We start from the raw sequence: 26,561 nt of genomic DNA, 5'->3' as shown, positions 1-26,561 counted from the left end.
ATTACACTCTCAGTGTGCATTACAGAAATACACCCTGTGCACATTCTCAATGTGTATTACAGATCCTGTGCACACTCTCTGTGTATATTAAACTGTCCAAGTGTTTTACAGACCTTTGTGCACACTCTCAGTGTGTATTACAGACCCTGTGCACGCTTTTGCCCGTGCCGCGGTTTGGGTACTCAGCAGGTATCTCCGGTACTGCTGTCTGCCCAGAGGCTCGGCGCCGGTCCCCGACCATGTGAGGTGTAGCGGGACGTGCTCTCTCTCATTACAGCGACAATGAAATAATTATGAACGGCGCAGTGAGACCGCATCTCAGCAATATCTATTGTATTATTTATTCAGTCCCCCTGGTTCACAGGCACACATATAAACCAGGGCTCGTCTCTGACTCGCTCACACCGGCGGATACCTTCAAAGAGGCAGGTTCTGGGGCTGCCTGGCCGACCAGCCCGCTCCCTCTGTCCCTGTCATTGGGGGAGGGACCCATGGACCACCGGGGGGAGAACCGGATTCCAGGGGCAGCAGGGGTTGTGTTGATGCCCGGGCCCAATTTGGACTGCCCGGGAAGGATGCTAGCATTGCTTGGGAGGAGTGGGGCGGGGTGGGGGGTGGGGGGGGGGTCTGGATGTGCATCCCTGCAACAGGTGGATAAAGCTGCTCGTTCCTGGATTTTTTTGGGGCTGGGGTGCAGGGTGTGGAGCTCAGGGAGTGTGAGTCGATAGCACTCGGCCCGGTATCCCGCCTGGATGGATGCACGCACCAGTGAACCTGTGGTGGAAACGCGGCAGATGAATAATGAACACCCTGCCTGGAAACTGCGGCGGGGAGCAGCGAGGTCCTACAGGTGAGTGGTCTGGTCATGTGACACGGGGACTGGGGGCGGGGCCAGCACCGGGCAAAAGCGTAAACAAAAAATTATTTAAAATTACCATGTATTAATGTATTTAAGGGTTATTTACATAATTACACTGATGAAGTTTCCCTTTCACAGCCAAATTAAGATGTGTTTAATTCCATTAATATGAATATACTGTAAATATTATTATTATAGGATCAGAAGGTTTAAAATTGAATGACTAACATTTACAATAATGTTCTTTACTGCTGATGTGATAATTCAGGTGAGCAGCCTGGGATGGTATAGTGTGACCCTTTCAGCGAGCTCTGTCGATGCTCTCGTCTGTGGTGTGAGGGGATGGTGGAGAGATAGACCACAGAGTAGCAGGGTTGATGTCACCCATAGTGTCTGGAGCAGCCAGGCGATGTTGCCGGTGCGAGACGCGGCTGGAGTATCTATTTACCTGCGTGTCGGTAACCTAGCAATGGTTGTGAGCTCACGGCAGTGGCTGGATGGGCCCCGCGCTCGCTTGGTTTGCTGTCCGCAGTCACTAAGGGTGGAGGTGTCGAGGGCCGGGCTCGGACCGGACTGGACCGCGGTTCGGAGTACCGCTCGGTGGCAGAAGGAGGAAGGAGCAGGCGCTCCGTGCCTTTAAAGATTAATGACGTACCACGTTCCCTGATTTGTACGTGTGAATTATTAACCATAACCTCACGATTAATTATTTAAATATCCAATTTTGTTCTTTCTTCCTCCCGAACAATAACCATCTCCTGTTGTTTTATTTCGGGAAATCCCATGCCAGGTATTCCCAAGCAGGCACACACGGGGCAAACCGTGTCATCAGTGCTCTCCGGGCTGACAGTCAGAGTCACAGCCATAAGCATTATCGTTAACACTCCCATATTGCTGTGTCGTCCTCTCCCGGGAGGGGGTGCTTTGAGTGAATGTGGCACTTAAATGAAAAAATTATGATGAATATTTACGATGATAGGTTGACAGGGCAGATTTCACAGGGCAGCACGGTATTGCTCTTGTGCCGGAGGTTTATTGTTATTTCGTCGGACGAGCAGCCTGTCAGCACCGACCAGGCGAATTTTGTGACGTACGTCTGCACACCGACTCGAGGAGAAGCTCGTCAATGGCCTCGTTAACGCCTGTCCCAACCCTCTGGAAGCCGAGCCCTTGCCCAGTCCTGGGTTAGCCAGTCAGCTAAAAAAACGTAGTGACAGATTAAGGAACCGAGGAGCCTAAATGAAGTAAAAATGACCCGTCAGTCTTTATTTGTTCTTTTCTGACACCGAATGGACTGCAGAAGCTTGTGAGAACCTCAGGTAGCTAAATACTCTAAATACAAGAATGATTGTTTACTGACACAAAACACAGAGCTGGGTCTAACAGAACCATATACCTGTGAGCAATGGTTTCTGTATCCCGACTGGGACAGACCCGTCCACGGCAGCCCGAGGCACTACGCCCGTACTGTGCTGACCTCGCTTACAGGACGTCCTGCATTGTTTGGGATGAAAGGCGGGGGAGGAGTGGAGGGAAAGGGGCAGGAAAGAAAGGAGATCATTGTCCATGTTCTTATTTCACCAAGATGAGAGGGACGGTCGGGTTAGGGATGGGGGGGGGGGGCAAAGTTGGGTGGCTCCGCCCCCCCCAGGCTACACGGCCTTACGCTCCCCTTCTTCTGTCTGTCCGCCCACTTTAGGAGAAACCCATGGGAGCTGGAGGAGGGGGGGGCGTCTTTTAAGGGCGGTCATTTAAATAAGTGTTTGTGGGGGAGGGAGAATGGGAGCAGGTTTTTTTTTTTTTCGGGGGGAGAGAGAGAACTCTCTAATGCTCCTGTGATCTCCAGCACCCAGCTCACAGCTGCTGCAGCAGCAGGTCCCCCCGCTCCGCCATATGTTCTCTGTGCCGCGCCAATTATCCCCCCCCCCCCCCACAACTCCGCCACACCCCCACTTACGGTCCCAGCCAGCGCAGGGGCTATCGCTGGGGCCAGCTACTGTTACACTACGGCTCTTGCTGCTGTTGCACCCACCCCCCCACCCCGCAAAAAAAGACCTTCTCAGCCCCCCCCCCCCCCCCATGCAATCCTCATGACTTTACGATTTTCTCCGTCTCCTCATCTGTCCCATGAAAACACCCCTCATCCCTCCATCGCTGCTTGAACAAATGGCTCAAACACCCTTTAAATACGACTGGACCCTTTAAGTTAATTAAAGTTAAAAAATAGTTAGTAAACAATATATTATCGCCGAAACAGATTCCTTCTAGTGACGGAAGCCAAGTCTGCTAGAATAACAAGTTTATTATATTTTTAAGTTTTGATTTGTTTTATTTATAAGCTTGAGCCTAAAAAAGATGTCAGTACTTCAGGTAGTTTTAATGAATGTCTACTTTCTGTCCCTCGCTGTCCTGCCCAGCTCTGCACGCAATGTTATTTTTTTTCATACTGTTTTTTTATATTTTATAATTTTATATTTAGTATATTTTATTACACTCTGTATATTTTTTGACATATCTATTATAATATATTTGTCACTGCATCTTGTATGAGTAACTTTAACTTTGACACAGATAGCTAATAATGTATGAAAAAGAGAGAGCTTGTTGTTGACCAGAATTAGCTGACACAAACTCAGCATTTTAGTGAATGTCTGAATGAACTGGCAGATCAACTGCTTGGCGAAGGTGCACTGCTGTGAAGAGGCTGATGTTCAGTAGGGATGGGGGGGGCGGCGATGTGACATCGGCGGTATCCACGGGGTCACGCTCGCTCTTCGCCCCGCGTCGGCTGTGTTGGATTACCTGCGGATTACTTCCAGTAGGTTTTGCAGGCCCTGCTGTGCTGCTGGGGTGTGACAGGTCGGCGAGTGGAACAGTATCTTACCTGTTCCTGCCGGCTCCCCAAGCGCCCATCCTCCGTTCCCGCGGCGACCCCGTCTCTCCGGCAACAGCACCCCCTACACGACTGTTTACTAAACTTTTCTGCTTGTGAAATATTTATGAGATGAGGGAGGCGGGTTTGGCCCAAAAGAGAGGCATGGTGGAAGGGGGGGGGCACGCTGAGGTGATGTTGTCATAAAACAACAGAAAGCCGGACAGAGAAAATCGAGGCTGAATCGGGCAGTGGCGGGTTCGCGGCTCTTGGGCCTGAGATAAAGGTGTTCTGAAAGATGCCGGAGATGACCGCCCTCAGAAACGGTTTCTGCCATGCCGTGTCAAGCAAGAAAGGAGCAGGATGAGGGAGAACAGGACAGGATTTGATTGGTTTGCTGTTGCATAATGATAAGTCGTACAAAATAGATGGATCGCCATTAATATCATGGCACATTCTCCACATAGTACAGATGGGTCATAGTCTCCAAGTGCATTATGGGTAATAAATACGGATTTCTGTGAAAATGCTCCTTTTGCATCGATTAATCACCCTCTCCTGTTTGTGTACGCCCCCCCCCCCCCCACACACATCAGCTCACTCCTCACCAAGCGCGGGATCACAGCAGGGGTCAGAGGTCACGGGCGGCACATGTGCTGAGATCCAAGAGAGCAATGATGGGAGGTGAGCATCATGGGAGTCCACCTTCAGAGATCACCTCCCACCCACCCTTACAGACGGACACTGCACTATTACACATAAAGTTATTACACAAGCAGAAATTCCCTCATTTATTTTTATGTATGACGTCATATATACGGTAGAAATGTTGGCAGCTGGGGCGGCATGGTGGTGCAGTGGTTAGCACTGTCGCCTCACACCTCTGGGACCCGGGTTCGAGTCTCCGCCTGGGTCACATGTGTGTGGAGTTTGCATGTTCTCCCCATGTCGTCGTGGGGTTTCTTCTGCGTGCTCCAGTTTCCCCCCACAGTCCAAAAACATGCTGAGGTTAATTGGACTTGCTAAATTGTCCGTAGGAGTGCATGTGTGTGTGAATGGTGTGTGAGTGTGCCCTGCGATGGGCTGGCCCCCCATCCTGGGTTGTTCCTTGCCTAATGCCCATTGCTTTCAGGATAGGCTCTGGACCCCCCACAACCCAGTAGGATAAGCGGTTTGGAAAATGGATGGATGTTGGCAGCCATGTGTTTACTTTTACAAAGGAGTGGTCTGAGATTACGCTTGAGCAGGACACAATTTGGGGCAACTTTGTTGTGAAAGGCACCATATGAATTGAATTGAACTGAACTCAGCTAAATAGAATTTAGTTGAACATAACTAAACTGAATTGAACTGAATCGAATTGAGTTCGACAAATTTGAACTCAACAAAATTTAATTGAATTGAACTCATCAAGGGGTGGCATGGTGGTGCAGTGGTTAGCACTGTTGCCTCACACCTCTGGGACCTGGGTTCGAGTCTCCGCCTGGGTCACATGTGTGCGGAGTTTGCATGTTCTCCCCATGTCGTTGTGGGGTTTCCTCCGGGTACTCCGGTTTCCCCCCACAGTCCAAAAACATGCTGAGGCTAATTGGAGTTGCTAAATTGCCCATCGGAGTGCATGCGTGATGGGCTGGCCCCCCATCCTGGGTTGTTCCCTGCCTTGTGCCCATTGCCTCTGGGATAGGCTCCGGACCCCCCGCGACCCTTTAGGATAAGCGGTTTGGAAAATGGATGGATGGATGGATGAACTCAACAAAATTGAATTGAATTGAACTCAATTGAATTCAATAATTAAGATTGGGAGTAAGAGTGGTCTAAGAGCAAGTCTGACTAAAACTAACACTCATATCAGGACTAAGTTCAGGACTAAAGTGATGCAGATCAGCATATTTTAAGAGTGTTCTTTATGGTCTTTAATGAAATGTTTATTTATCTTATTTATAAGCAACATGCAAGAGCCAAATTCCCTTCAAGTGTCTGATTGGATGGTGAAATGAGAAATAAACTGAGCGACGTGCTCATGAATCATTAAGTGAGGTTTGTTTTGTCTTATGAATGTAATTAATGCATAATTAATATTTAAAGATCGCCTCGTTTATCTGATTTTATGTCTTTACCGCTCACCACAACAAGCACGGGAGACGTTACCGAAGAAGGATCGGCAGAAAGGGAACATTTCGACGCAGAAAGAGCTGTGAAGGAGGCTAATGAGGTCGGGCTTTAATTAAGACGGTGTTGACGAGTCTCTTTGTCTGGGGACGATTCCCGGGAGCTGGGGAGGGAAGCTGGGGAGGGGGGTGCGGCTGGCATCCATGTCCTGGCGGCTCACTACTGGCAATGGAGATCTAGGTCTGTAAAGAGCATGATTCCTTTCTTCAAACAGCGGACAGAGGACGGTGACACATTTCGCGGTCCCTGTATGAAAAAGACTAACAAATAAACTTTTGAAGAATGTGGAAGAAAAATAACACTACGGGCGATGTTGATATTTATGTTTGCATTTCATATTTATTTTGCACTTGAATTTTTTCTCCCCAAGTCTCACTCCTAGTCACACGGTGTCTGCTGTCAGCATCTCTGTTGCTCCACATCGTGCACATCAACCCCCCCCCACCCCCATAATTTCAATTTTGAGCTAATCCCCCATCTCTGTGCTCCCCCCATCCCACCTCAAAGGGGCTGTCGTTAAGCCCCTCTATACATTGCAGTTAAGTACGCACTAAGTAGGCCATTTTCCTGCCATCAATAGGCCTCTGTTGACCTCTGTGGTGGTGGCGGTGGAGTTGGGGGGGGGGGGGGGGGGGGGGGCTGTGCTGGTGGGTGGGGGAGGGATCATGAATGGAGGGGCTCGCAAACTTATCAGTCTGAAAAACATTTTTCCTTCTGTTTTAGTGTTTGGCTAAATTTTCCTGGTGATTAAGTGCTTGACACTATAGGTAGTAGGTTCAAATCCCATGCCTCTGAATGTGGAGTTTGCATGCCCTTCTTCTGATTGCAGAGGTATGTACCAGGGATTTTTCCAGTACTGGTTAAGGGGTCATGGTGCAGTATTATGTTCAGTGGGGAGGTGGGCTGTATCGTAACATTGGTCATTATTGGCAGACAGACAGGCAAGCAGGCAGGCAGGTAGGTAGGTAGGTAGGTAGGTAGGTAGATAGATAGATAGATAGATAGATAGATAGATAGATAGATAGATAGATAGATAGATAGATAGATAGATAGATAGATAGATAAACCATATTAATTGCAAAGGAAATTGTAGGTGTATAGTAGCAAAACACATTCATTAATAATAATAATAATAATAATAATAATAATAATAATAATAATAAAGAGTAACAGTACAAACAATCAGACATGTGGCCAGTAGGGTGTAGGTTCATGTGGAGACAGTATTTTGTTAGATCAAACTGTCCACATGCAAACATGCTAAGGGAAACTGAGGAACAGTCTGCAGTCTCTCTCTCTCTCTCTCTCTCACACACACACACACACACACAAACTCACACACGCACACAGACAAACACACACACACACACACAGACAAACACACACAGAGACAAACACACACACAGACAAACACACACACAGACAAACACACACACAGACAAGCACACACACACACACAGACAAACACACACACACAGACAAGCACACACACACACACAGACAAACACACACACAGACAAGCACACACACACACAGACAAACACAGACAAACACACACAGAGACAAACACACACACAGACAAACACACACACAGACAAACACACACACAAACACACACACAGACAAACACACACAGAGACAAACACACACACAGACAAACACACACACACACAGACAAACACACACAGAGACAAACACACACACAGACAAACACACAAACACACACACAGACAAACACACACACAGACAAGCACACACACACACAGACAAACACACACACAGACAAGCACACACACACACAGACAAACACACACACAGACAAACACACACACACACAGACAAGCACACACACACACAGACAAACACACACACACACAGACAAACACACACACAGACAAGCACACACACAAACACACACACAGACAAGCACACACACACAGACAAACACACACACAGACAAACACACACACACACACACAGACAAACACACACACACAGACAAACACACACACAGACAAGCACACACACACACAGACAAACACACACACAGACAAGCACACACACACACAGACAAACACACACACAGACAAACACACACACACACACACAGACAAACACACACACACACACAGACACACACACACACAGACAAACACACACACAGACAAACACACACAAACACACACACACAAACACACACACAGACAAACACACAAACACACACACACACAAACACACACACAGACAAACACACAGACACACAGACAAACACACACACACACACACACACACACAGACAAACACACACAAACATGCAGATTAGGTATCTGTATCTTTCTGGAGACGTTCTCCATTGATTTCTTTGGGCCAAACCCTAATCCGATGTTGACAAACTTAACCATAAGTAACCAAACAAAACACATGACTTTTGCCATTTTTACTTTTTTGATTGCATTCACAGATTTTTATAAAACTGAGTTTTCAAGGGGAAAATTGAAACAAATGCCCCCACAAGGTCTAAGTAACAGGTTTTTATCACATTCTGGGGACATTTGGTCCCCATAATGAAATATATACATGACCACAGGCACACACACACATAAGTTTCAAATTTCAAAGACAAGTTTCAGGTTTTATTGTTTAGTGTTCTGAGGAACACAGCAAATGGTTGTAGGGGAGGGGACAGGTGCATGTGGGACAATAGGACAGACAGCAGCCTGATACAGGACAGACAGCAGCGTGATACAGGACAGGCAGCAGCCTGATACAGGACAGACAGCAGTGTGATACAGGACAGACAGCAGCGTGATACAGGAAAGGCAGCAGCGTGATACAGGACAGACAGCAGCGTGATACAGGACAGGCAGCAGCGTGATACAGGACAGACAGCAGTGTGATACAGGACAGACAGCAGCCTGATACAGGACAGACAGCAGCGTGATACAGGACAGACAGCAGTGTGATACAGGACAGACAGCAGCCTGATACAGGACAGACAGCAGCGTGATACAGGACAGACAGCAGCGTGATACAGGACAGACAGCAGCCTGATACAGGACAGACAGCAGCATGATACAGGACAGACAGCAGTTTGATTCAGGACAGACAGCAGCGTGATACAGGACAGGCAGCAGCGTGATACAGGACAGACAGCAGCGTGATACAGGACAGACAGCAGCGTGATACAGGACAGACAGCAGCCTGATACAGGACAGACAGCAGCGTGATACAGGACAGACAGCAGCCTGATACAGGACAAACAGCAGTTTGATTCAGGACAGACAGCAGCGTGATACAGGACAGGCAGCAGCGTGATACAGGACAGACAGCAGTGTGATACAGGACAGACAGCAGCCTGATACAGGACAGACAGCAGCCTGATACAGGACAGACAGCAGTGTGATACAGGACAGACAGCAGCGTGATACAGGACAGACAGAAGCGTGATACAGGACAGACAGCAGCGTGATAAAAGCCAAGACAGTGCAGACACACACGCACACACAGGCACACACACACGCGCACACACGCACACACACGTACACACACGCACACACGCGCACACACGCACACACACGCACTCGCACGCAGAGCTCCTGGAGCTGCAGGAGACACTGGGTAATGGGTTAATTTAATTCCGCCAGGCAGGGAGCTCTGTCTTGTTGGGAACAATTAGCTGAGAATGGAGTCGTGAATTTTTAATGGTGAGCAAGGTAAAGAAAGGACGGGGGGGGGGGGGGGGGGGGGTCAGGAGCATGTGGGGGTGGGGGGAACCAAGGTGGTCCGGCCACCAACAAATTTATTCAGAGTTTAATTCCGCCGTTCAGCTGGAGTTGTTATCTTTTGTTATGTTTGTGGCTCATAACTTCATACTTACATATTTTTCAATGTTACTATGTGTTTTTAAACTAAGTCATTCAGGTTCAGTACCTCGCTCAAGGGTACAACAGCAAGGCTCCTGTTTTGGGTCTCAAGCCAATCACTTCTGGCATAAACACCTTCCTTCAGCTGGCATAGTGCTGCTCTTGATGTAATAATGAACAAGGAGAGTGCAGCCAGTGATGCCGTAGCCAAGGGTACAGAGCTGCAACCAGAAGGCTGTGGGTTCGAATCTCAGTTCATTGACTCAGTTGGAAGTAGAATTCCTCTAGTAAAGACATCCAACTGTCTGAATGAGAACACTGGTGTGCGATTGGATGGAGTGATGTCAGAGGGTCAAAGGGTGTACTAACGGCACGTCTATTCAAGCAGCCTTTTCCTGTCATCCTCTTCTGTTATTAACAGATCTCCACCCACTGGCCAGGTAATTGCCCTGCACTTCCTGTTAGCCTGTTAGCGCATCGTTCAATTCGCTTCTGTCAGGTGACGGCGCTCCAGAGTTGTGATTGGACGACCTGATCTTGACCATGACTTTCTGCGAACGGACTCTGCCTGCTGCTGAGAGGTACTGTGTCATGTTCGCACTCCCTGTGAGAGGTCGCAGGAGGTCATGGTGGAGCACCCAGCCCCCCCCTCCAGCCTAATGCTAATTGAGTGCCAGTGCCCCAATCCATCATCCGATGGAAAAAAAAAATAAAAGGCAAATATCTCCCCAGGCCAGAGCACGAAGTTGCTTCCAGCAAAGTGTGGCTCTCGAAGACCAGTTAGTTATCCAGGGCACAGGGAAGCTGTAATTATTTGTTTGAATTTGTTAAGTAATCTTAGCGGCCCAAACATGCAGGGAAAAGAGAAGGATTCCATTCTGTAGCTTTGTTCTGTCAGAGAATGAATATCTGGGAAGGATTAGTTGAAGGATTTCCATCCGGTGAGGGCGTCCGGAAATCGGAGCGACACGTCGGAATACTCAGAATATTCATATTCTCCTATGAATGAATTTTGAGAAATCCTACGCTTACTGTGTGAAAACCACTGTTATGTCTGGGTTTTTTTGGGGGCTAGTTGGGGTTTACGTTTTTTTTCCTTTTTAACTCTTGAATATTCTCTCATCTCCTTCTTCTTCGGGATGATGAGTGGAATCCTGACATGCCCTCGTTCATCCCGCAGGAGATGTGGTCAGGAAGCAGGAATGTACCGAATTCCCCTCCAGGTTTTCCATCTATGTTGTTCGCTATCCAGAAATTAATCATATTAATGGTCTCGGTTCCTTTTTAAAGGCATCGAATGGCTTCCTTTCCCCGTATCAGGAAGGTGCTCCGTCCATCTCAGCACTTTAGAGGCCATTAGGATCCGAAGCTCCAGAGCGACGTTTGATAGCCTGGAGTTCCCTGAATTAGGGAAGTAAACTGCCACGCCCCCCCCTCAACCGCCCCCACACACCACGCCCTCAGCAAAAACCTGCCATTCAAAGCCCTGGGCGTGGATGTGTGATGGATCTCGTCAAGCCCAAACTGAGCTGGACCAGAGCTGAATACCACCAGCAACTGGAGGCTGACAATGTCCATCTGGACTTTGGGTCCAACCCCTTGTTTAATTTTTACATGTTTTTTTTTTTTTCTTCCGAACGTGGCTGCCGGTTAGCGAGGCGGGGGGGGGGGAGGGGAGGGGGGTGCGGGAATGAAAAACGGGCATCGAAAGATGGCCTTCCTTTTTGGTTTCCAGCACGACATGGAGACCCGCTCGCGGACCTAGGGAATAACCAGTAGGACTGGGAGGGACCTTTACACTACATGCTATTTGCTACAACAAGTGGGCAAACTTATCAGGAGTTTGGGACTTTCCCTCTCAGGATGGGGGGGCGGGTGACCTCAGGTTATCAGGATGCTGGTGTACCCATCAGCCCCGGCTCCTGTTTGGCACAAGCCCTGAAGGGCGACACAGTACAAATGGAGGGGTGGGCGTGGATTCCTTACTCTTTAAGGCTTCTTACCCAGCTTTCTCTAGGGCACCGGGTTCTTTGATTGGCATGCAAGTGCTTCCCGTTTTCACCCCCCCCATGCCCACGGGAGCTGGGTCGAGGCCTGGTGCGGGTCTGCCGGCGGCGGAGGTACAGGTGTGTCCCCGTGTGTGACGGGTGAGACGATCGGGAGGACTTGCTCAGAACATAGTGTGGGGTTTTCGCGGAGAACCGGGCGCAATAAATTAAATGATGCCAGCGGCAAGTAATGGATTGGTTTCGTTTGTTACAAATTCCCACAATGAGGAGAGGTTGCTACAGCATCGGGGGGGGGGGTGTCCTTATCTAGCCCTGTCATTTATTCTGCCGTCCCAACCCCCCCCCTCCGGCGAGGAATAAACACTGAGGGAACGACACCACCTCCCCCCACCCCTCAGAGGCGAATGTTTCTCCAAACGTCACCGCGCTCTTCCAGGCAAGCCAGCGTCACTTCTCGCGGCTGAAAAATCGGAATGGGCGTCGGCCCTTGCCGCCGAATGCTCTTTTTGGAAGAGCCCCGCCCCCTTCCTGCTTGGCATTCTGGGGAAAAGAGCCACATGCCACCCGTCGTCATTCTGTCACCCTCCCAGCGGCGAAGGATGTAAAACGATCTCCCATCTGTCTTGCAAGAGCTGGAGGATGGATGTCAGGGGCCACCTGTGTGTGTGCGTGTCTGTGAATGTGTGTGTGTGTGTGTGTTTGGGGGGGGCGGTTTGCATAGATCACATTTAGGGCCCAAAATGTCCCAGAGTGTGGTAAACCTGAAATTGTCTTACTTTTGAGGCCATTTTTCATGTCCCTGTATGTATCACCTCAAATTCATAAAAATATGAGAATGCAATCAAAAAAGTAAAAATGCCAAAAAGTGTTATATTTTGTTTGGTTACTTATGGTTAAGGTTACAACTGGATGGGGGTTAAGGGTGTCATTGCTGGGATTAGGTTTTTCTTCCCACAAAGCCAGCGATGTTTGGTTAGTGGTTTCGGGATGATGAAAGCTTTGTGTTAGGTGGGGGGGGGGGGGGGGGGGGTGGGATCGTCATCTGCGAGGCTCCAGTGGTTGGAGCACATGTGCATGTGTGTGTGGGGGGGCGTAACTAATAACAGACAGCCGATACATACAAAGAGAGAAAAACAGTCACTGTTTGCATGCTAGAGAGATGTAAGCGAGCGAGGAAAGAGGAGAAGGGGAGGGGCTTCAGGGGGCGGGAGGGAGCAGCCGAGGAGTGTTGGCCTCCTGGACACCCCCCCCCCCACCCCACAGACCCCCCCAGGCATGCCATATGATGGGCGACCGAGGGCCCCCCATCCTGAAACGTCACGTGAGCCGCCGTCAGCTGGGAAGCCTGTGTCTACAGTTGGGTATGGGTGGGGGGGGGGGAATTGGGGTGTGCCAGGCCCCTAATTACCAGCTCGGCCCCGGATTAATTTCACTCCGCTCATCCGACGGGAAACAAAGGCCACGTAATGGAGTGTGTTTAGCCCACGCGTGCGTCCCGCCTCGTGACCTCTGTACACACCTCGTACACAGTGACTGCACTTTGGGTGGGGGGGGGGGGGGTTTACCCGCTTCAAAAAAATAACAAAACAAACTGACTTTGAAGACGTAGCCCCTGCCTCCGAGTGCCTCTCTGTCGCCCATTATTATGTACTTTCCCGCTCTGTCCCTTTAACTTTTCGCATTCCTGCTTTTATTTTTAGATCTGGAACTTGCCCGCTTGCTGTCAGAGTGCCTTTTATGATTCCCTTCCCTTCCCCACCTGCCCCCTCAGCCTCGCTCATGGCAGAGAGCCACGGAGAACCTCCGTGAACAGGTCCCCGTTTATGTCGATGGGAGCAGCGCTGAGAGTTTTGGGTGGGAAGGGAGAGGCACCCGCCTCAGCTCCGGAGCCTGTTTGACGGACAAGCGGCTTGTGAACTTCGCCTTCATCGAGATGTCTGCTACTGGATTGCTGACTCTAGCCGCTCTCGGGACTCTCGGGAAGATGTCACACTGAGGTGCCTGTCTGTACCACACACGTCTTGTTGCTGTGTTTTGACAGAGACTCAGAGATTTACAGAGATTCATAGAGATGATGGCGCCTGTGTGCTTCATGGCCGCGAGTCCCCTGGGATTGGAACGCTTGGTCCAAGCTGAAGGTTCTGCTTGAACAACCCATCCTGCGGACATTTAGAGATCCCAGTCAGAGGTGCAGTTCAGAGGTTCTGTTTGAAGCCCCTACAGGTGTCACCTTTACTTCTTGCTTGAGGTCCCTCCTATACCGGCTGTAGCACAGTAAATTGCAAATCAGGTCTGAAACCGCTTATCCTGTTCAGGGTCGTGGGGCATCCGTAGCGTGACGATTATCATTGTCATCAACAACAACAATAATAATAACAATAATAACAATATAATAATGTGTGCTTTTGTTGAGTGAGACTTACAGCTCATTGATAAAACTGGATATTTTGAGAAGGTATATAAAACTGGATATTTTGAGAAGGTGAGGATCTTCTCGCACCTTGGGGCATGGAGGCCGCTCGCCTGCTGGCGCTGTTTGCTCACCGCTCCGCAACGACGCGCGTCTGCCGGGTCTGGAAACCGAAAGCCGTCCACGTCGGGCAAACAGCCGGTGCCACACGTCTCTGCAGTCAGATTTGCATCTGCTGTTCTGCTTGGGATCAGAGATAGGCCATGCTGGTGGGGGTGGGGGTGGGAAGGAACCGCGACGAGAAATCAGATAATGAAACAGCGACCTCAACGGCCATGATTTTATATTCTCACGCCTTTATAGTCCCACGCCTTTTCCGTGTTTCTCTGCTTTAAAGATCACTAGTGGTGCAGCTTTTTCAAATGCCGACCGATCTCCCATTTTTGGGCACGTCTGGCCCATGCGCGATCTTTTCCCGGAACAGGCGATGTTCTCATCACATGATTTTTAAGAGCGACTGCTTTGTTTTTGAGATGGAGGGTGTGAGGAGGGGTTCACGAAATTTCCGGCTCCCAGAGAATACGTTAGGAACGGAATACTTCAGATTCATTATGTCCAAGGTCGCTTCCCTGAAACCCCGTCGCATTTTGGGCGGAGCAGGAATTGCGTCCTGTAGCAGTTTGGCGCAACCAGCAAATCGATAACTAAGACTCAGACGAGGCCTGAAGATGGATGGGACAGTCCCCTCTCGTTAGTTAACCTCTCCTGTCTCCCTGTTACTGCCAATTAGCCGGATCACAGGCCGCCACGCCGGTGGAGGCGGTTATCAGTCTCCGCCTGGTCGCATTTACAGCGACGCCACGCGCAGAACATGCCAGAAGCTAAGCGCTATTGTCAGCGGCGTGTCTAAAAAGGCAGGGCTGATACCGGAGTGGCGAGCCTCCAGCAAGATGCAGCTCTGCAGCCAGGGTGTGGTGATTCATCCGGCACACACACACACACACGCACACACACGCACACACCACGCACACACACACACACACACACACACGCACACACACGCACACACTCGTGTCTGCGGCCACACTCTAACTTAGTATCTTTATGAGAGTCAACAGCCTCAATCTGTTGCCATTGTATTACGGTTTCATTGCTCCACGGTGCTAACAGCAGGTGTATGGTGTGGGCTTGGCAGGGGCCGGGGGGGGCTGGGGGGGGGCTGGGGGGGGCTGGGAGGTTGCCCTGAAGCAAGGTGCCTTACAAAAAACCCTAACTAGCGTCATGGCTATTGTAACTACCTGGAATTTTCACCAGCAACCAGGATGTTGATAAATATGAGTGTTTTTGTTCAGCATGAACAGGGAGGGGGGGATGGAGCGGGGCGGGGGTGGGGGGGGTGAAAAAGAGGAACCTGTCGTCTCCATCAACTTTCTTCCCAAGAACTATTTTACCGTTTCAGCTGCCCTGAACATGCAAATATATTGGCAGACGACTCTTTTCTTTTCAGTTATATTGCTGGATTTCGGTTTATCTGTGTGTGTGCGTGTGTGTGTGTGTGTGTGTGTGTGCGTGTGTGTGTGTGTGTGCATTCCTGCTCCATGGTCATTTTTAAACTGAGAGAGCGTGATAAGAAGATAAGGGAAATGTGTTTTTGTCCAGGATTTGGAGCGATGTCAGGCTTTATCGAGGTCCGATGCGGGTACTTCAACCAGTCAAGCTGCCTTTGCTGAGAGGTAGAAACTCTAACATAAGATCACTATGTTAGAGATAAATACAGAGATAAATGTTATTTTTAATGCTTTTTAGGCTTTCAGACAGGGAAAACAACCCCCGGCCCCCCTGCGAAATCTAATTGCACGTGCAGGTTTTCAATTGCATACATGCAGGAGGACCCATGTTATACGTTGCAGGATCTGAGAGCTGGTTAAGGTTCCAGCAGGAGACGATGTTGTCCCTGACGCTGTTTCAGGTCCCCCCGCTTTCACATCAGCCCCTGAAAAGATCAGATCAGACCACCGAGAGACGCATGCAGGAAATGCGTGAGGACGCCACCACCCGCCTTGCGATGCAGGTTTCACAAAGCAAAACACAAAATTCGGTGTCCTGTTGGAAAGTGGAGTTGCACGAGAGGACACATCGCTAATGAGTGTCAAACAGAAAGCCCGATTTTTATTGTTCTGCATAATGGAGCCAGATGCGGAGATGAGTGCGTAAAACAGTGGGGGGGGGGAGGGCTTATTGACCCCCTACCCTGCCTGCACAGCCCTCGGCCGACAGTGGAACATCTGTCAGGCTCAGCCCCCCCCCCCCCCAGCCCCACCTGTAGTCCGGAGTCCTTGTCCCCAACCCGGGCCTCCACGCTGGGAAGCAGAATCACAGAGACACGCGGCAGGATCAGAAGTTTCCAGAATACGTCCTGTGACATCACGCCACCCATCTCATGTGTGGGTGGGGCAGCAGGTTGGAACGGGGACAGCTGGCGCTCCAGGGAGTATGGCGGTACCGTGACCGGGAGCTTCCAGGTTCAAGGTCTAGAATGGGACCTGCTAGTCTGGAACGGGATTTTACAATGAGGTCATTCATAAAAAAATGCAAAACCTGCCTGTAATAAACAGCAAAGAAGAAGTGCTATGCATATCCTTTTATAAACTAAAGAAATAAAAAGATACAATCAACCCCCAGGCACCCAAACATCTTGCATTACTAGTGCATCCCCATAGGGGGCGCCTTCTGCATTCATCCAGTTTAAATTGCATGTTTGGCTTATTGACACTCTGGTAAAAGGTAAAGCTATACTGACAAAATACTAAAGCTGTTAAATCTCTGGTGGAAAAATGGCTATTGATTTTTGGTAATGTGTGACAACAGTCACCAGTATGTGCAGGTAAGACACAAGACGTGTAAGATGGGGGAGGGGGCGATTTGGGGCAGATTAGCTGCTGCTTTTCCTCAACAGAATCTTCGTTTCCTTCTTTCCATCCCATGGTCACATGGCTCTCTTTTCTGAGCAGCCCAGAGCAAGTCTTACAAGTGCAAGAACATACATTTTTCCAGGATAGAAATGTGTGGCTTTGCTCAAAGTTTAGACAGACAGCGGTAGACAGGCTTCACATCTACAGAAGTAAAGAATTGTTCTAGAAACGTGTTTCTTTCTTTGCTCTGTTTTTCAGCAGCAAACCATTGAGCCGGAGCTGATGACCTTAAGGTCCAAAAGGCATCTTCTTAACAGCGACGTTCTCCGCTTCTCTCATGCCTGCGGTACTCCGGCAAGGAGATCCCGGAACTTTCTGTTCAGCTTCCCCTTCGGGCTGCCAGACGTTTCCGTCTGAATCAGCAGCAGGTATGTGGTGTGTCGGTCTGACGTCTGCGTGAAAGCGGGAACAGTCTCCCGTGATAAAATGCAGCTCCGTTTGCGAGAGCTGAACTGCCATTGGATGCGTGACGTGTCAGTCATTTAGACTACACCAATCACGCTTGAACTCGAATCTGAAAATGGCCGATCACTGGAGTTGTATGTCCCTTGCGTACGACACCGTGGCACCTTATCAGCCATGCAGGAATCTCACACGTAGACCTTTGCGGGGCCATGTGCTGGAAAGCATGGGCGTTGGAGGAGAGTTTATCTCGCTCGCCCAGGGTCTCCCTCTTCTGGGGGTGCCGCTGTTCGAGTGGCAACTTTTAATATTTAATCTTTATTCAATTTTTTCATATAATCCCCCTTTCCAACAGGCCACAGCTTTACGGCATGAAAAATAGATCCACAGAAGCCGACGCATGCTGCAGGAATCGGGCATCCCAGAATGCATCTGATTCGAGCCTACCTCACGCAACTGCCCCCGTTAAATAGGAAAGTTATTCTCACGCATGCGGCCCTGGCCAATGCGGAATGACGGGCCGATTGGGTCCGAGACTTCTGCTTCTGAATTGATTAGTACTCCACCGTGTCGTCCAGATTCCCAACCCCCCCTCCCCCTCCCTCAGGGCATACACAGCACATCCTTCCCGCTGAATGTTTACAAAAGTCCGAATCAAGTCACGCTTATATTTTCTAGAGCGTTTCTCTGAATTCGAAGGAGTCGATGGCAAATTAAATAATGGCGGAAAGACGTTTGGAGCTGAAGATGCAGACAGACACAGACACACACACACACACACTATTCACCTGTGCCAGCCTGTGCAAGCACTCTCAGGTCTCTGAGGCACAGTAAGAATGGAGAGCCCCGAGGAGGACCAGGGGGCCGTGGGCTTTGGGGGTGGGGGGGCACTAATGGAAGACACTAATGGCACTGGGACAATTAGTGCAGGAAAGACTCAGGACTGAGGCGGCGGCCCCCAGTCAGCTGGGCCTAATAAACAGGCACTGAGCAAGGGGCAGGATCTGCAGAAGGACTGGCTAGTCAGTAGGGGGAGTGGTGGTGAGGAGTGTCCATGAGAATGCTGACGTGCGTGCTGGAGGCTTTTGACTTGGGAGCTCTCAGTGGCTATGAGGATAAAATGACTCTTCACAAACCATTTGCTGTGTTTCATGACCCCAGTAGATGGTGCTCTCTGTAAAAATAAAAAGTACAAGCACAAAGCATGCCGCAAAGCAAACCAAGAGCGCCATCTAGTGGGGTTAAAAAATACAGCAAATGGTTCACAGAGTGCTTTTTTGTCCATCATTACTTTGTGACCTAAAACTGAGCCTAGGGATTATTCAACAATGTGGCCCAGAGTGGGGGGGGGCAGGTCCTCATGTACACTGGACCATGCAGCCTCACCACTCCCCTCCCCCCACCATAAAGGTACTATAAACATCCACCCCTCAGGATGCGGCCCTCAACCCATAACTGGGCACGAGGTCACTGCGCCATTGTTAAATCCGACAAACAAGTGAAACAGCATCTTAAATGCAAAACAATTACAGCCGATCAAATGTAATGAAATCACAGGTTACCGTTCTGGAGGACAGCGGATAGTTCGTGCCTCAGCAGAAAGTAACAGTAAAAAAATTGTTACTCATATGAAGAGGCGATGTTTGCCGCAGCTCGTCTAACTTCCTAGCTGTTCCTAGCCAGCTGTTTATTTGGTTTTTGAAACATCTATAGGGGGGGGGTGCAAAGTCACTTTCAGGCCCAAAGTTAAGCTCAAAGTTAGGCCCAAAGTTAGGCCCAAAGTTAGGCCCAAAGTGACTTTTTGAGTGGGGCCCCAAAAACAAACCAGTCCTGGTTTTACGTATAAATTTCAGCTAATTGTGCCAGTGTGGTTGTAGCTGCAAGACAAGGGCTGTGTAAATTTACAGTCATATCCGTGATTTCATCATAGTTAGGTTCTGTTTGTTTTACTTGTCTTTCAAAGAGGACTTAAGCTTGTCCAAACAAAAGAGAAGCTTTAGTGTGACTGTCTCTCTGTCTGTGTGTGTGCACATTATGGCCTTAATTACATAAAGCTGATTAGTTATGATCTCAACAACCTGTCGCGAGTCTCCTCTTAAAATCCAATCTCTCTCTGTGGGCCTTTTTAGTGTCTTCATTAAGAGAACATCAGGTGCAAATTAGCTGATACATCTTGACCTTAATGAAAAAAACGTCTGTTTGCCAATTAGACGGCCTAACGTGCAGGCAGCGCGAGCACCTGCTGGCTGGGTTTTCAGGGCTGCTCTGCTGCCATCTAGTGGCTGGTAGAGGAAGTTGGGGGAAAACTCAAAGTGGAAAATTTGTCATGGGGTGTGGGGGAGGGGGTTGACAAGTGGTCTGCTGAGAAGCTAAGTCCTAGTTGAGTGATGCTTCCTAAGACGGGGTCATCAACACCCCCACACCACTCCACATCCCTGTGCAGTGCAATGGCAGTTCTTCCGTAGCTTCTGTGGACCAGTACCGACAGGAGGGCTGCAGAAAATGCTCACAGCCGAACACAAATTCTGCCGAACCCAAACTGGGTCCCTCTGCACTCATATCACGGTGTCGGGTATCAGTGACCCCTCCCACACTCCAGCCCTACGATTGCCCCCACCTAAACTCCCGTGAGAGTCTGGTAAGTAGGGTGGAAAGCTGGGTGTGTGGGGGGGGGAGGGGGGGTTGCGGGGGTCGGCTATCAGATCTTAGATAATCAGCACAGGCTAATGACCCCTCCAGAGAGAAATCCTTCTAATCTGCTGCACCTCAGGGAGTCTTTCGGGCCCCCTCTGACCTCCACACCCACGCCCCCCACCCCACCCAACCCACCCCCATTCTCCCCCAATGCCACACAGGAGCCAATATGGACTGGACTGGTACCTTAATCGCCTCAAATGCAGCCACCCCCAGAAATGTCGTGTGCTTCGCCGGGTGAGTGCTTCATGCTCACGACTGGCCTTGCAGTTGCGTGATGATGCCTATAGGGGGCGCTTCTTGGTCAAGTTCCTTCCTCCCAGTTGCAAAAAATAAAAAATAAAAATCCCAGGCCTGTTATATTCGTATTGCCAAGCACTAAAAACACTGTCCTTTTTATTTCCAGATAGCGTAACAGGGCACATCAGGCAAGAAAGTGTGTGGCGGGGGGGGGGGGGGGGGCACAAGCCGTCACACTCGTCACAAGAGCCTAGTGAGAGCAGATTTTTCTAAATTACCTGAGCGACCAGCCAGAACATTGGAAAATCAATGTGCAGACGTCCGCAGTGGCTGGGGAGCTTGGCAAGCCAGAAATTACCCAGTGACACTGCTCACCTCCGGATAAAAACACCGAGACCCTGACTTAAAGCAGATAGACTAATGAAAAAAATTAGGCACCTTTCTAAAATGGCATCCTGCTATTCAACCAGACAGCAGGGGGCGTGTTAGTTATGAGTGCTGCCCCCCGGCAATGGTTGCCCTTTGTACGTAGAGCTGCAAAAACTGCCTATTAAAGCACGACAGACCAGGTCCAGCATCACTGTGACCTTAAATGGATCATGGTACTTTGAAAACATGGAAAAATCCTAAGCTGTCCCCAGTGAGAGACACTGCTGTTTTTCTACAGAAGCTTCTGTGTTGTGGGTATCAATCCAATGGGACTTTGCTGTGGAAGAGCATTATGTCAAATCTAGACTTCCGGCCCCTGGCTGTATCACGCAGAACATTTCTCAGATATCCAAGTGTCCTATGTCCTGAGGCGGGTGTGCTGTGTTTATATAGCCCTAGATCTCCATTTCTTTAGCAGACCCCGCAGTGAAGCAGTCCTTCACTCGGCATTTGGCAGGCAAAGATAACGCCCGGTATGCTCCACTAGGTGGCACTGTGCCACACATCTTAGAGCACGTTTATTTTTGCTCCGGCAACTCGACTACCTTGGGTTTATGTGCTGAAGTCCCCAGATTCCCCGGGCCATCTGCAAGTAAAAGCTTGCCCTTTGCTTAGGTGGATAATCCCGAAATGCTGGTCGCTCTTTTAGCCTCAGCAAAGTGGAACTGAGGTGAAGTTTTGAGTGAGCGTTTTGTAACCGTTTGACCAACAACAGAACAGCACAAAGTGCGGCATCCAAACACAGTCCAACCTCATCCTGTGCCCCCCTCCTCTCCCCCCTTGAGTTACGTCTTGCTGGCCCAAGAGTGCATTTGTGGGTTTTGTTCTGATTTAGATAGTCTCCTAATTCGGTCCGTCCTCTTGTATCAAGACCAGACTCGACTCTGCTTTGAATACGGCTCATTACATTTGGTTTTTATTTAAATATGGGTTTTAACTGCTCCCCTCGTGAACTGGTGATTTAAAGCAGCCTCCAGCGAGCCCGGACGCACCTCAGCTTAGCAGTCTGCCGAAAGAAAAAACATCAACAATCCCTCAGATTTTGCGAGAAACTGTTATTGCTCAGACACGACCAGCAAGAGAGAGATGCTGGTCATTACGGTGTGTTATAAGCCCCGTTAAACTCGTTTGATTACAGAGCGGTTTAATTACACAGCCTCTCCTTTCACTGTGCGCTATATTCGAAGCAGGTTAGCCTTGTCATTTTAAACATACAGGTCTGAACACCGAGTTGCGGTGAGTCAAGCGAGCGGGCGCGATAAACGTCATTTATGCCGTCAGAACCAGAATGTTCCAAATATTGAACAAACACGGATGACACAGGTGAATGATGTGCACGAATTCCGTCGCTTATGCCGGGGTGTCGCTCATCGCCTTGGCAACCATCTCTCCGTTTCTGAACGAGCCGCATCACCAGAAAGGGGGCAGAAAGGCAGCAAAGATGAATACGGCGCTGAAAGAGGTGGGGAAGGTCGTGCGGGAGGACGGAGACAATGCAGATAAAGGCCACAAGAGTGCCAGTGTGTGGCGACCCAGGGTGGACCAGGCTGGGGTGACAGTGCTGTGCTGAGTGGGGGAGCGTGGGGGAGGGGGATTCAGGGCCTACGGGAGGCCAGTTCCTGTGTTGACGGCCCCATTGCGACGGACGCCTTTCAGCGAGGACTGCTTACGACCTCTGCAGTGACACTGGAGGGGGGGTGTGTCTCCCAGGTGATGACAGGAACTGTCACTTGGGTGCTGCTCACCTTGACGAATCAGGGCAGGGACAAACGGCCTGGGATGCTGACTGTCACAGCCCCAACAAGAGCTTCTGAGCCGCGGACTGCTCTGTAAAGATCCCAAAGCCCACGCTTCTTCTCTTCTGCCTAATTAGTTAAAAAGTCAGTCTCGTCTGTTTTTCGGAGTAATTAGAAGTATTCTAAACCCCGCACCTTATGGGAGCTCCTTGTTTTGCATTTATCATCGTTTTTTATTCACTTACGATTGAAGATGGGTTTGAGATGAGAATACTATAGATTAAGGGTCCCACCCCATCCCCCCCTAAATACATATGCTACTTGAGTTTGACATAAATGTACTACTGTTATGACATAATGAATTACTATAACACAAACGTTAACACATTTTCCTGATGGACTCTTAAAGCCGGGTGTTCAAGCTGTTTCGGTTGGCAAAAAGCGAAGTTAATGGCAGAAAGAAATAATCGAGCTTGTGGAAACAAGACGGTCTAAACCAGAACGCAGTGTGCGTTCGGTATTTGTAAAAACTGTAAAATTTGACTGCAAAGCGCTGCATAAATATCTTAGTGGTTTTCAAAATTGTCTTTTGCTTCTTAATGCTGACAATCTAGCATAAGGAATTCATGGAGAACATTAAGGTTAAATGTATCTGCCCCCCCCCCCCCCCCCCAACAGAACTGGCCCCAGTCTGCCCCCCTAGTCTTCCTAGTACCACCATTGAAGGGTCTCCAGCCCAAAATATAGACAATCACGCTGCAGTTTGCCACCAGTGCGGTAGGATAAGGGACGTGAACTGTCCCCGGTGCCCGTGTGACTTACAGTCATCAATTTCCCATGAATCTGTCAGCTAAAATATGCAGGATGACTGACATATGAAAATATGCTTCTGTCACTGGTTCCCGTGTAGTGTTGTAAGAGTGGTACCTTGAGTGCTCTAGAAACAGCGCGTAAGTTTGCGTAAATGCACTGAGGAATGTACCACACTGCGCTGAAATGATGGACAATGGGGGTAGACTGTATGACACCAACTGGAGGAATGAGCCCCAGCAGCTCCATCTAAGCAGCTCCTGCACCCGAGCTCCCCTCGAAGCTAGAGCTTCCCACCCCCTCCAATCGCAGATGCAATTGTAGGGTTTTTTTCAGGTGAGGTTGCATAAGATGGGTCAACTTTATCATTCGCCAATGACATGTTTTGAATCAGTGATTGACAGGGGAAGGAGCACTATGGGGGCCAATCAGCTTTCAGATGGGGCCAGTGGCTTTTGCATGCATTCCTGACCTTGATGAGGAAACTCAATTCGAACCCAAAACCCTCTTTATCATGCAGGTTCCTGAAGGATGAGTTCCATTTACCACTAGCACTAGGAATAGAAATAACAGACCATAGCTGGTCACTTGGCCTTCCTTCCCCACATTTGACACTCATCAATTATATATAAGTGGGGAGAGTTTTTTCTCAGAGCTGATTTTATCCAGAAAGTTGGCAGCATGGATGCTGGAAACCAAGGCTGAGTCTGGTAACTCATGCAATGGGGTTTTTTTTCGTGAGATTATGTCTTTTTTCTTTACCACAAGGGCCCATGTGATATTTCTGGCTCCTCCTCTATCTCTAACCTCGCTCCAAACTTGGCCCAGTTTGGTCATGAGGGCCGCTAAGCCTTGGATGACTTAGCGTTCACCACAAATCCCCCAAGTCGATCCCTTACACCTGCCCCGTCACGCTGGCTTTCATCCCGCCTCAGGTTCCACCCGAGAGTGCGATTTTGCAATGTGTCACATTCATCTGTCTTCCTTAAACGCTTTTCCAGAAAAGATTCTCAGCGAGCCTTGGGTCTGTCTCAGGAAACATGGAATGCACGGGAAGACGTCAGACAGACGCAGGACATGGGCTCACATATGGGCAAACGCTAGGGGCAGGCTGTCTCAAAGGAGGGACGGAGTCCAGGGCAAGCTAGCTTCGGGGATCTGGCTGAGAGCAACACAACTGAAATAATGGAAATCATTTTGCCTGCTAATGCTTGATCATTACACAAATGCAACTGTAATGAAAAATAATATCCTTCTGGACTAGCTAGTGTGAAACGGTAGTGCGGCCTCACAGGTTAAGTTAGTCTATAGCCCCTAAGTTACGTGATCACATTTCCAAGACAGGATTTACACTAAGTATAAGCCTCAGTTTTGGGGTTCGCAGGTTCGGCGCAACTTTGGAACAGCAGGGGTAAAAAAATTTTTAAACAATAATGAATTTGGTTTTAAGTTTTTTTTTATTATGAAAAGAGCAATCACAATTAGGTACAGCTGCAATTCAATGGTAATGCGTCTGTTGACGTTTCGGAATAACAAAACGAAACCAGTTACGTAACATAAAATAAAAACAAAACTGATATTTTACCTTAAACAGGGCACTAAATGAAGTTAAACTCAGTATTTGCAATAAAATGCTGGCCTTTTATGAAACGACATCGCCATTGATAAAACAGTTGAAGACCAAACCTTCATCAACCAGTTAAATCAGTCATCTCTCCAAGCTACTGTACGTCACTAAATAAGCTTGCAGTCTTTCTATGAATACTGCAGTTAAATTAGCATTGAATAAAGTCATTTTCAGAGCTGAGATATAACGTTTGTACCAACTGTCATTTTCATTTAAACATGGATTTTAAGTGGGAAGTTTTTTCATGTGTGTGTGAATGGTAAAGTAATACATCTGTTTGGTTGTGTTACTCAAATTTATCATTAATACTGACATTTTGTTAGACTAACATGATATTTTGTTAGACTAAAATTATATTTTTATAATTTTGGAGTGCTCTGGGAGTTGGGCAATAAAACGATGCATGAGGGTACACGTTGTAATATATCAGTGAGAAAATAAACCCTATTAATGAAATAACTGCCCTACCATTTTATTTTTGTACGAGGTGTGCAAACAAGACATAAATTATGAGGTATACTGTTATTTATATCATTTTAAAAGGTGTACTTGCCAGACTAAGATTAAGTCAATAAAAAAAACTAGAAAGTATCAAGATCCCTTGTCGTAAATTCTAATCTGCCTAATTCTTTTTAAAAATCTTATTTTTTTTTAAAATCGGGAAGACTGCTGTTTGGAATCGACTCTTCGAATCGACTCCATCGATTCCCAGCTCTTGGAACAGGAATCGGACTCCAAAATTCTTGGCATCAGCCCCTAGCCTCAACCAACTCGATTTAGCCAACGATTAAAAGCCCTGCAGAGAGCGGTGCGGTGTTCCGGAAGGATAACTGGAGGTGAGCTTCCCTCCCTGTGGGACACCTACAGGAACCGGTGTCTGAGGAAAGCGGGGAGGATCATAAGAGACTCCAGTCACCCCAGTCACAAACTGTTTAAACTTCTTCCGTCAGGCAGGAGGTATCGCAGTATCCGGTCCCGAACCGGCAGGCTGAGGGACAACCTCCTCCATCAGGCCATCAGACTGCTGAACATTGACCACTAGTACGTCATAGACAATTCACTGGCACTTTTCGACACTTCGACACTTTATCCTCTCCATACCGCAGATTTGTGCACAACATTTATCTACGGACATTCTGTACACACACACACACACACATACACACACACACGTATATAATGTATATTTTGTATTCACATTCATTCATCCATGTGCATATTTATACTTATATCTTGTATTTGTATATTTTGTACACCACTATTGCTTGTGAAGCTCGCACACAAAAATTTCACTCACATGTACTGTAGCAGTGTACCAGCAATGTGGTGTGACAATAAAAGTAATTGGTTGATTGATTGATTGAATTAGCATGGTGTTTTCGGTGTGGAACATCTACTTGTGAATTTAAGTTCCGCTCGCGTCAATAAATGTATTCATTGGTTTCATTTTTGTGCACCGAACCAAACAC

The 26,561-nt window shown here is 48.6% G+C and overlaps 1 long non-coding RNA gene across 1 annotated transcript; it reads left to right on the top strand.

Annotated features, from left to right (window-relative positions):
* The first annotated feature begins 655 nt into the window (after positions 1 to 655).
* On the top strand, positions 656 to 26,296 carry LOC125721818 (uncharacterized). The gene is made up of 4 exons (XR_007385975.1): positions 656 to 850; positions 17,353 to 17,522; positions 25,805 to 25,928; positions 26,043 to 26,296. It is a non-coding gene; the product is annotated as an uncharacterized LOC125721818 (long non-coding RNA).
* Positions 26,297 to 26,561: the final 265 nt, after the last annotated feature.

Source organism: Brienomyrus brachyistius, unplaced genomic scaffold (assembly GCF_023856365.1).
Source record: "Brienomyrus brachyistius isolate T26 unplaced genomic scaffold, BBRACH_0.4 scaffold35, whole genome shotgun sequence".
NCBI lineage: Eukaryota > Metazoa > Chordata > Actinopteri > Osteoglossiformes > Mormyridae > Brienomyrus > Brienomyrus brachyistius.
Note: the sequence above shows the minus strand (reverse complement) of the source record. Positions and strands in the feature narration are given on the sequence as shown.